This window comes from Papio anubis, chromosome 6 (assembly GCF_008728515.1).
Source record: "Papio anubis isolate 15944 chromosome 6, Panubis1.0, whole genome shotgun sequence".
NCBI classification, from domain to species: Eukaryota; Metazoa; Chordata; class Mammalia; order Primates; family Cercopithecidae; genus Papio; species Papio anubis.
The window spans coordinates 140454920-140462692 of NC_044981.1; the positions used below are offsets into that span (position 1 = coordinate 140454920).

Below are 7773 nucleotides of genomic sequence, written 5' to 3' on the forward strand. Positions count from 1 at the left end.
ACTAACATTGTAATATCAAATTTTTATTGGAACTTCCACAATTATGTGTTTTATGATAATCAGTGTTGTTGAATGAAAATTTTGCTTATTTGTGAGATTTACTTAGAATTAAGATATATAGCTGTCTTCCTCACTAAAACATAAGATCTAGAAGAAAAAATATATATATACGTAAACTATGTCTAGATGTTGTGAAATATGCAGAGATATGGTACATATTATGCTTGACTGTTTTTTCCCCAGTATTTTTTTTTAAACCAGGAAAATACATAAATACAACAAAAATAAAAACCCATCATAATTTTGTTGGCTTTCTCTGCCCCATTCCAGTTTTGGAAACAATCTTGACCTAAATCCAGACAGATGGCCGAGGGTTGAATGTCACGTTTGCTTTGCTGTTGGTCTTGTCATGAACTAAGATTTTATTTTTTTCTATAATAAATGAAAGTGACAAGGTAATGCCAATACAAGGATGAGTAAATATTTGACAAAATGAATTCCAAGGATACAATTCAAACATTTGTCAGGAGCCTGAGATAATTGCTTTTTGTTTTGTTACGCCTTTCCAATTTGTCCATAAATAAAAATATTTACAATTTAGGATTCACTCTGTCTCACAGGATAGGATATGTATGACCTTACAGATTTATAGAAAACTTATCTATGGGCCGGGCGCGGTGGCTCAAGCCTGTAATCCCAGCACTTTGGGATGCCGAGATGGGCGGATCACGAGGTCAGGAGATCGAGACCATCCTGGCTAACCCGGTGAAACCCCGTCTCTACCAAAAAATACAAAAAAACTAGCCAGGCGAGATGGCGAGCGCCTGTAGTCCCAGCTACTCCGGAGGAGGCTGAGGCAGGAGAATGGCGTGAACCCCGGAGGCGGAGCTTGCAGTGAGCTGAGATCCGGCCACTGCACTCCAGCCTGGGTGACAGAGCGAGACTCCGTCGCAAAAAAAAAAAAAAAAGAAAACTTATCTATGTTAATACGAAGAAAAAAGAAGATGAAATAACCATGGTCTATTTCCAACCAACAGCAAACGTTCTCACACTCTTAACTCCTGCTTTTGTTTAGGAAAAGGATAGTATGAGTCATTATGAAAAACAGTCCCTCCCACACCTGTTTCCCCTACCCCTCTCACAACTCTCTAAGTGCACATGTATGCGCATGTGTACACAAACGCACCCACACGCTGAGAATTCAGCCCAATAAATACAGGAGGGACAACTTTATAGAGATGGGTTTATTTAAGACAATGTATATAAACATTTTCTGCAAAATTCACTAAACTATAGAAAAGACAAACTCAAATGGGAGCAGTAAAGCATTTTTTAATGCTGTTTGTTTTTATTAGATTAAAAGCAAAAAAGTGATAATAAGATCCATAGGGGCTGTACGCTAACGGAAGATGAAGAACTGCTTTATAATGTGAAATTTTGCCTTCACATTATATGACTTTAAGTGCACCAAGTTCTTTATATGGAAAACTGGTTTTCAACGGGATACCGGGCAAGCTGTAAAGATGACCTCACATTGCCAAATGGGCCTTCAGCTGCTTTTCTAATTGACTTTTCCACGGTTTGTTGCTTAGTGTTACACATACTAATGTGTCATCCTAGACTAATCTGATTTTCAAGTCTCACCCTGCCTGTGTTTGTAGGTTTCAATCTTACAATTCCTCTGCTATTACCCTCCAAAATTGTTGAAACTGACTACTTCTGTTGTTAGAAGCATGATATAGAAAGTATGTTGCTCATAACTACGATGCCTGACACATAAGTTTCCCAGTTGATACCAGTAAAGCCAAGAGACCCTAAGTCCAGTGTGTTTCTCAACAATTATTCAGTACAGGGAGAAACACTCCTAGTTGTTTCCTAGGCAACCATTTCATGAAAAATGTGCAGTTATATTTCATTTCATCCCATTTTCTATTTTTCTAGAACTGGCTAAATTTTCCCCTTATTTTCCAATACCCATTTCTCTTCACATTTCCCTGTATACATTATCTTTGGTATTTCTTCTTCTCTTGCCTTTCTCTCCTGTTCTTTCCTGCTATTAATTATCTAACTTTCTTTCCCTTAGGAATGAGATCAAAAGAAATACTTGTCTTTAAAGTTGCCCTGTCAACTACCATCTGGTTACCGTTTTGTTCCTTTTTAGCAAATCAACAGTAGACTCTTCGTGAATGTGGGAATTCTATTCACTTTTGCTTCCAGGGCATGGTTGCGTCCCAGCTTATTAAGATGTAGAAGTCTTAGAGCTTTGGAATCTAATTTACACATCTGCCTGCTTTCTTGGAAGGCTGAGGGAATTCGAAATGCTGTTTCTTAAACAACACCAAAAACAAACAAAGAGAAAGAGCCAGAGAAATTTTCATCTGGGGAGAGATTGCTTTTGTCAGTAGATGGCCAGCAGAGTAAGTCAGATATTCAAGAAACACATCAAGTGTTCTGGGAGGGGAGTATTTGAATGCTAAGCAGCCGTTTGTGTGGATCCAGGCTTCTTACAGCTTCCAGGTCTTGTTCTCTGATGTGGAGATCTTCTTGACAAGAGTAAGTTAGTTTTTGTTAGTTGCCACTCAATCCCGTTTATTGGCTAAGAGTAAAATAGAAAATAATTTATTTTATATAACTTAAGAAAAATACCAAGGTTTAATAGCACCCATCCCATTCGTTTACTACACACACACACACACCACACACACACACACACAAAGCCTTTCAAGCTTCCCTGTTGCCTGCAGGATAAAGTCCAGGTGCCTTAGCCTGCTGTTCCTGGATCTCTAGAATCTACTCTGAGCCTCATTTCCAACCCTGTTTTTCTTGTCTCCCACCACTTTCTCTCTGCGCCTCAGTGCCAACCACCCCAGGCTGATTCTCTCGAAATACCAGTGTGCACTTCTGCCGTCTCTGAGCTTCTTCTCATGTGAAGTACTCTCCCTTTCCCTACCCATCTCTCTGTCCCATTTTTCTGGACCCACGTCCATCTTCCCTCTGTGACCACAACCTGTAAGTGGCCCTCACTCAGGCCCTTGCTTGGCATGGCTCACGCTCACCATGTGTTTCCATGCACCGTCTCCCCCGTCATCGTTGTACGTACCTGTACTCAGACAGGCAGCAGAAAGACAGCTACTGGTGGGTTCCTTTCTTCTCCTTTCTCTCTGGCCATCATTGCCAGAAGAACTCAGATATGGAAACTCCAGAAGCATCTAAGAATAGGGACTCGTTGGTGTGAGGAGAAACAGAAAGATTATTTCAAAGGGCAAAAATCTTAAGAAAAGGAGAACACCTTATGGTTCCCAGCCAGTCAGATGGGATGACTCATTATCCAGGATAATATGGTATAACACACATGTAACATAGTCAGACATGTGGCAGTATGGGGCTGCCTATTTCTATACCTTGGAGAAGCAGTGAGGGGGAGTGAGGACAGCTTCAGGAAGGCATTCAATAGAAAACTATGAAAGTAATTGAGTAAATGAACACAGCATTACTTTCTTTAGGGATTCTGATCATTTCTTTAATTAATACTGAGAATGATATAACTCAGTTGTTGAATGTGCCATTGTAGATACTATATGCACAATACAGCCTGTTTTCTTTAGTTTGAAAACTAAACACAGAAAAAATAGAAAACAAATTTAAAAAGAAATATTAATTTAGTTGCAAGTTAAAATACAAATATTATTACTGATAATCCATTTTATTATCTCAAAATTTCTCTTAAAATGAGTCCAAAATTCAGAGACTACAAGAATTAGCTAGAATTTAGAGGACTTTTCAATAAATTCACTTTGCATATAAGAAAACTGAAGTTCCAAGAAATAAAGGAACACTTGTATTGAAAAGAACCTGTGAATGGAAGAGAACCACTCTTTCTTTTTCTTTTGGATTTTCTGTCACTCTTGGTGACACAATCATCCAGTCACCGGACCTCATTTTCTGCTAATAGATAAAGTAACTAATAAGATATCTCTTTGGGTCTACACATTCCTCCTCCTGGCCAACCGCCTAAACATCTATTGCTATAGGGAAGCAGATGTTTTCATCAGAAGAGTGAAATCATCCATTTCGTTAATTACCAGTAGACGACAAGCACCTGAGGAGGAGACCCAAGCGCTTCTTGACTGTGGTGTTAAAGGGGAAGACTTAGGAAGATGGCGCCCATGGAGGGCAGGCTGGTGCAGGAGGTGCCTGTGAAATTGCCTCAGAACCTTGTTGCTAAAACAGCACTCGTTCAAGGTGTAGAGCTCAGTGCACAGGAAGTGTGTCCTGTTCCTCCTCTATATTTAGTGTCTTTTTTTAAAATCCCAACCATGACAAGAGGCACCGGGAACCAAAATTATCCCTATGCTTAGACCAAAGACTTCAGAGGTTGTGCAGCATGGATCTACCCATATAAGGGGAACCCCAGGGAAAAAAGAAGGTGGTGGGGATCAGAGCTCAATTCTGCACCTGCTGAGTGCCCTTCAAACAGACTTTAAGAAGAGGCAGTCTTGTCTTTAAGCACACCCTCAATGTTAATTATCATCTTAACCTTTTAACTAATCTGTGCTTCAGTTTCCTCAACTGTAAAAGGAGAACAAGAATAAATCCTGTGGCATGGGGTTGCTGTGAAAATTAAAAGAGTTAATATGGATAAAGCACTTAGAACAGTATTGCTGTGTGTTTACTCTCATTTGGGGAGATGATGTAGATTAGTGATTAAAAGCCTGGATTCTGGAACCAACTTGCTTTTGTTTGAAGCTTGGCTTTACCATTTACTTATGTGAGCTTGGACAGTACCTCTCTGGTCCTATTTTCTCATATGTTGGCCTATTGTGAGAATTAAATAATCTCTGAAAGCACTGAAAACAGTTTCAATACATACTAAGGGTTAGTTGTTACTATCTGTCCCTTCCCCTTGTTAACTACCCACATGTGGCCTGTCACTGAATGTACGTCTTCTTGTAGAGCGAAAGCACTCCAGAGATTTCAGAAGCTGTGCTCAAAATCTCTCACCCTAATAGGACCACGCCAAGACTACCTGGCCAGCATCCCCTTTGTGCACTCAACTTTCCCACATAACACACAGTGGGATTTGTGGAAAACAATCCCCCTATTTTCCTTCCTGCTCTTAGAAGTCCAGGAATAATAATCTTGTTAACCCCAATTCCTCCACTTCAGAGAAACCAATCTTTCTTCTAATTGGAAGGGGACCTATTAAGCAATAAGATGGTATTTTGAATGAAATCAAGAATAAAGCCACACATTCACATACCATTTACTTGAGTTCAAACTGCCAGGGCTCTTCCAAGTCTAAAAGTCACAATTGAAAATAGTGCTTTAAACTTGAAAGACATCAAAGGTCTGTTTTGAACTGAAGCTTGTAGAGAACTCAGGATTGTTCGTAATTTGATTTTAATGAATAAAATGTTTCTGTATTGCTATTTTACATTTTTTCAAAAAAGATCCAGATGACCCTGTTACACAGAAAAAGGAACTCTTTGTTACACCTCAGAAAAAATGATAGACTTTATGTTCTTTTTATTTAATTATTGATTTTTATCTTTTTTTTTTTATTATACTTTAAGTTCTGGGATACATGTGCAGAACGTGCAGATTTGTTACACAGGTATACATGTGCCATGGTGGTTTGCTGCAGCCATCAACCCATCATCTAGGCTTTAAGCCCCACATGCATTAGGTATTTGTCCTAATGCTATTCCTCCCCTTACTCCCCATATATTCTGAAGAAGTGTATTTTTTTTAAATATATATTTAGGGGGTATGTATCGTTTTGTTACATGAATATATTGCCTAGTGGTGAAGTCTGGGCTTTCAGTGTAGCCAACACCTGAATAGTGTACATTGTACCCAACAGGTAATTTCTCATCTCACTCCCACCCCTTCCAAGTCTCCAATGTCTACGATTCCACTTTCTATGTCCGTATGTATACATTATTTAGTTCCCACTTATGAGTGAGAACATGTTGTACTTAAGTAAAATGACTCAGACACTTTCTGAAGGCCTCCAGTTCTATTCATGCTGCTGCAAAAGATATGATTTTATTCTTTTTAGGGCTAAGCAGTATTCCATTGTATTGTACCACATTTGTTTTATCCAGTCATCTACTGATAGACATAGGTTGATTCCTAATTTTTGCTAATATGAATAGTGCTATGATAAACGTACTGGTGCAGGTATCTTTTTAACGTAATGATTTATTTTTCCTTTGGGAGAAGTGTATTTTTAAGGTATATTAGAACACCTTCTTTTGGTACCTAAGAACATAGGGTATCCTGAAAAACCCGTAGCCACAGAATAGCAAACTGTTATAATTTTATTCTTCTTGTGTCTCTTGAAAAAATTGTGTTTGAAATACTGTAGTTTTGGTTGCTATTTTGTTTTGCAATACTCCTGACCAACACGTGTAGCAGAATTGGTAAAACAAACTGGAAACCTCAGGCATGCCTCAATTAAATTTTTTGTAGAGCCAGTGGGAGCAGAGCACCACCTAGTGTCAATTTTGAATAATTCTCTCAGATAAGAAAGACTGCCTAGGGTGAAAATAATTTACCCAAAGGAATGTAGTCAATATAGATCAAATTTAGGTCAAAATCCTGGAACCAAATCCACATTTATTGACGATAGCCCCATGCTTTTTCTTCTATTGTTCTCCACAATTTTACATCAAAGAAAGGCAATATGTGAAAAGCAAATCCCTTCCACTAATGGAAATTCAATTTAGGTGACAAATATGTTATAAAACAGGACTATTTGAATATCGGGTATGCCTAAAGCACTATGAGAGCTCAATTCCAGAGTCAATTCCACAGACTCTAAGGTGAGGCAGGTTTTTTGTTTGTTTGTTTGTTTGTTTCAAATTTCTGGCTTTCTTATGGTTCCCCGAGGTCTCTGTAGCTACCCATCTGGCACTGCGGGCGCTTCTCTGCCATCAGCATTGCCAAAAATAATACAGCCTCTGAAATTTATCGCCGAGGAACAAATGAGACGATTTCACTTACCTATGTGCCTCTTCTCTAAGAATGTTCGCAGTTAGTTCATGCCAGATGCAGTTCGCGTCTCAGAATGTCTGTGTGCCGTCTTCACAACCATGGTTAGCCCTAAGCTGAGTGTGAACCGAGTGGAGGATAGGGAGCCTTTCTCCTCTGCCTCTCTTCCGGCTACTACTTCCCACCCCAAAGAACCTCAGGCTTCTCACCAACTCTGCACTCCTTCAGTGCCCTACAAGTTAATGACAAATAAAATGACAACAATACCAACAGCTTGCCATATCAGATCATTTCTGGAATGAGGTAAAATACGAGTTAATGAAAGAGTAAAGCCAAATAAATAGACAAAATTGCTGTTTTGAGATATCAGTGCTCATGTTGGCTCATATGCTGTTCTTATACAACTTTTAAATTTCCCTAAGATTTTTGAGTAAATTCAGACAAATCTAATACACTCATGGATGAGCTGGTTTGGGGAGGAGGGGACGTTCGGTGACAGACAGGCTGTACACATCCAAGCTCTGAGAGCCCTGTCCTAAGTCACTGTTGCACTTTCCTGTGTGAAGTCTCAAAGGTACCCTCTGAATCCTTTTCTTCATCTGTAAAATTGAGAAACATTAATGACTATTTTATATGATTTTTTATGAAGATTCAAAAGGATCACTATGTGCTAAGTAATCACCAGTCACATGAAATTTGACTATTTTATTTTATTTTATTTTATTTTATTTTTGAGATAGAGTCTCGCTCTGTCGCCCAGGCTAGAGTGCAGCGGCG

The 7773-nt window shown here is 39.0% G+C and overlaps 1 long non-coding RNA gene across 1 annotated transcript; it reads right to left on the reverse strand.

Annotated features, from left to right (window-relative positions):
- Window positions 1-1229: 1229 nt before the first annotated feature.
- Window positions 1230-7773, reverse strand: LOC103884060. Its single transcript, XR_646515.3, has 4 exons — window positions 7009-7773; window positions 5261-5462; window positions 3101-3222; window positions 1230-2596 (listed from the first exon to the last, which is right to left on the reverse strand). It is a non-coding gene; the product is annotated as an uncharacterized LOC103884060 (long non-coding RNA).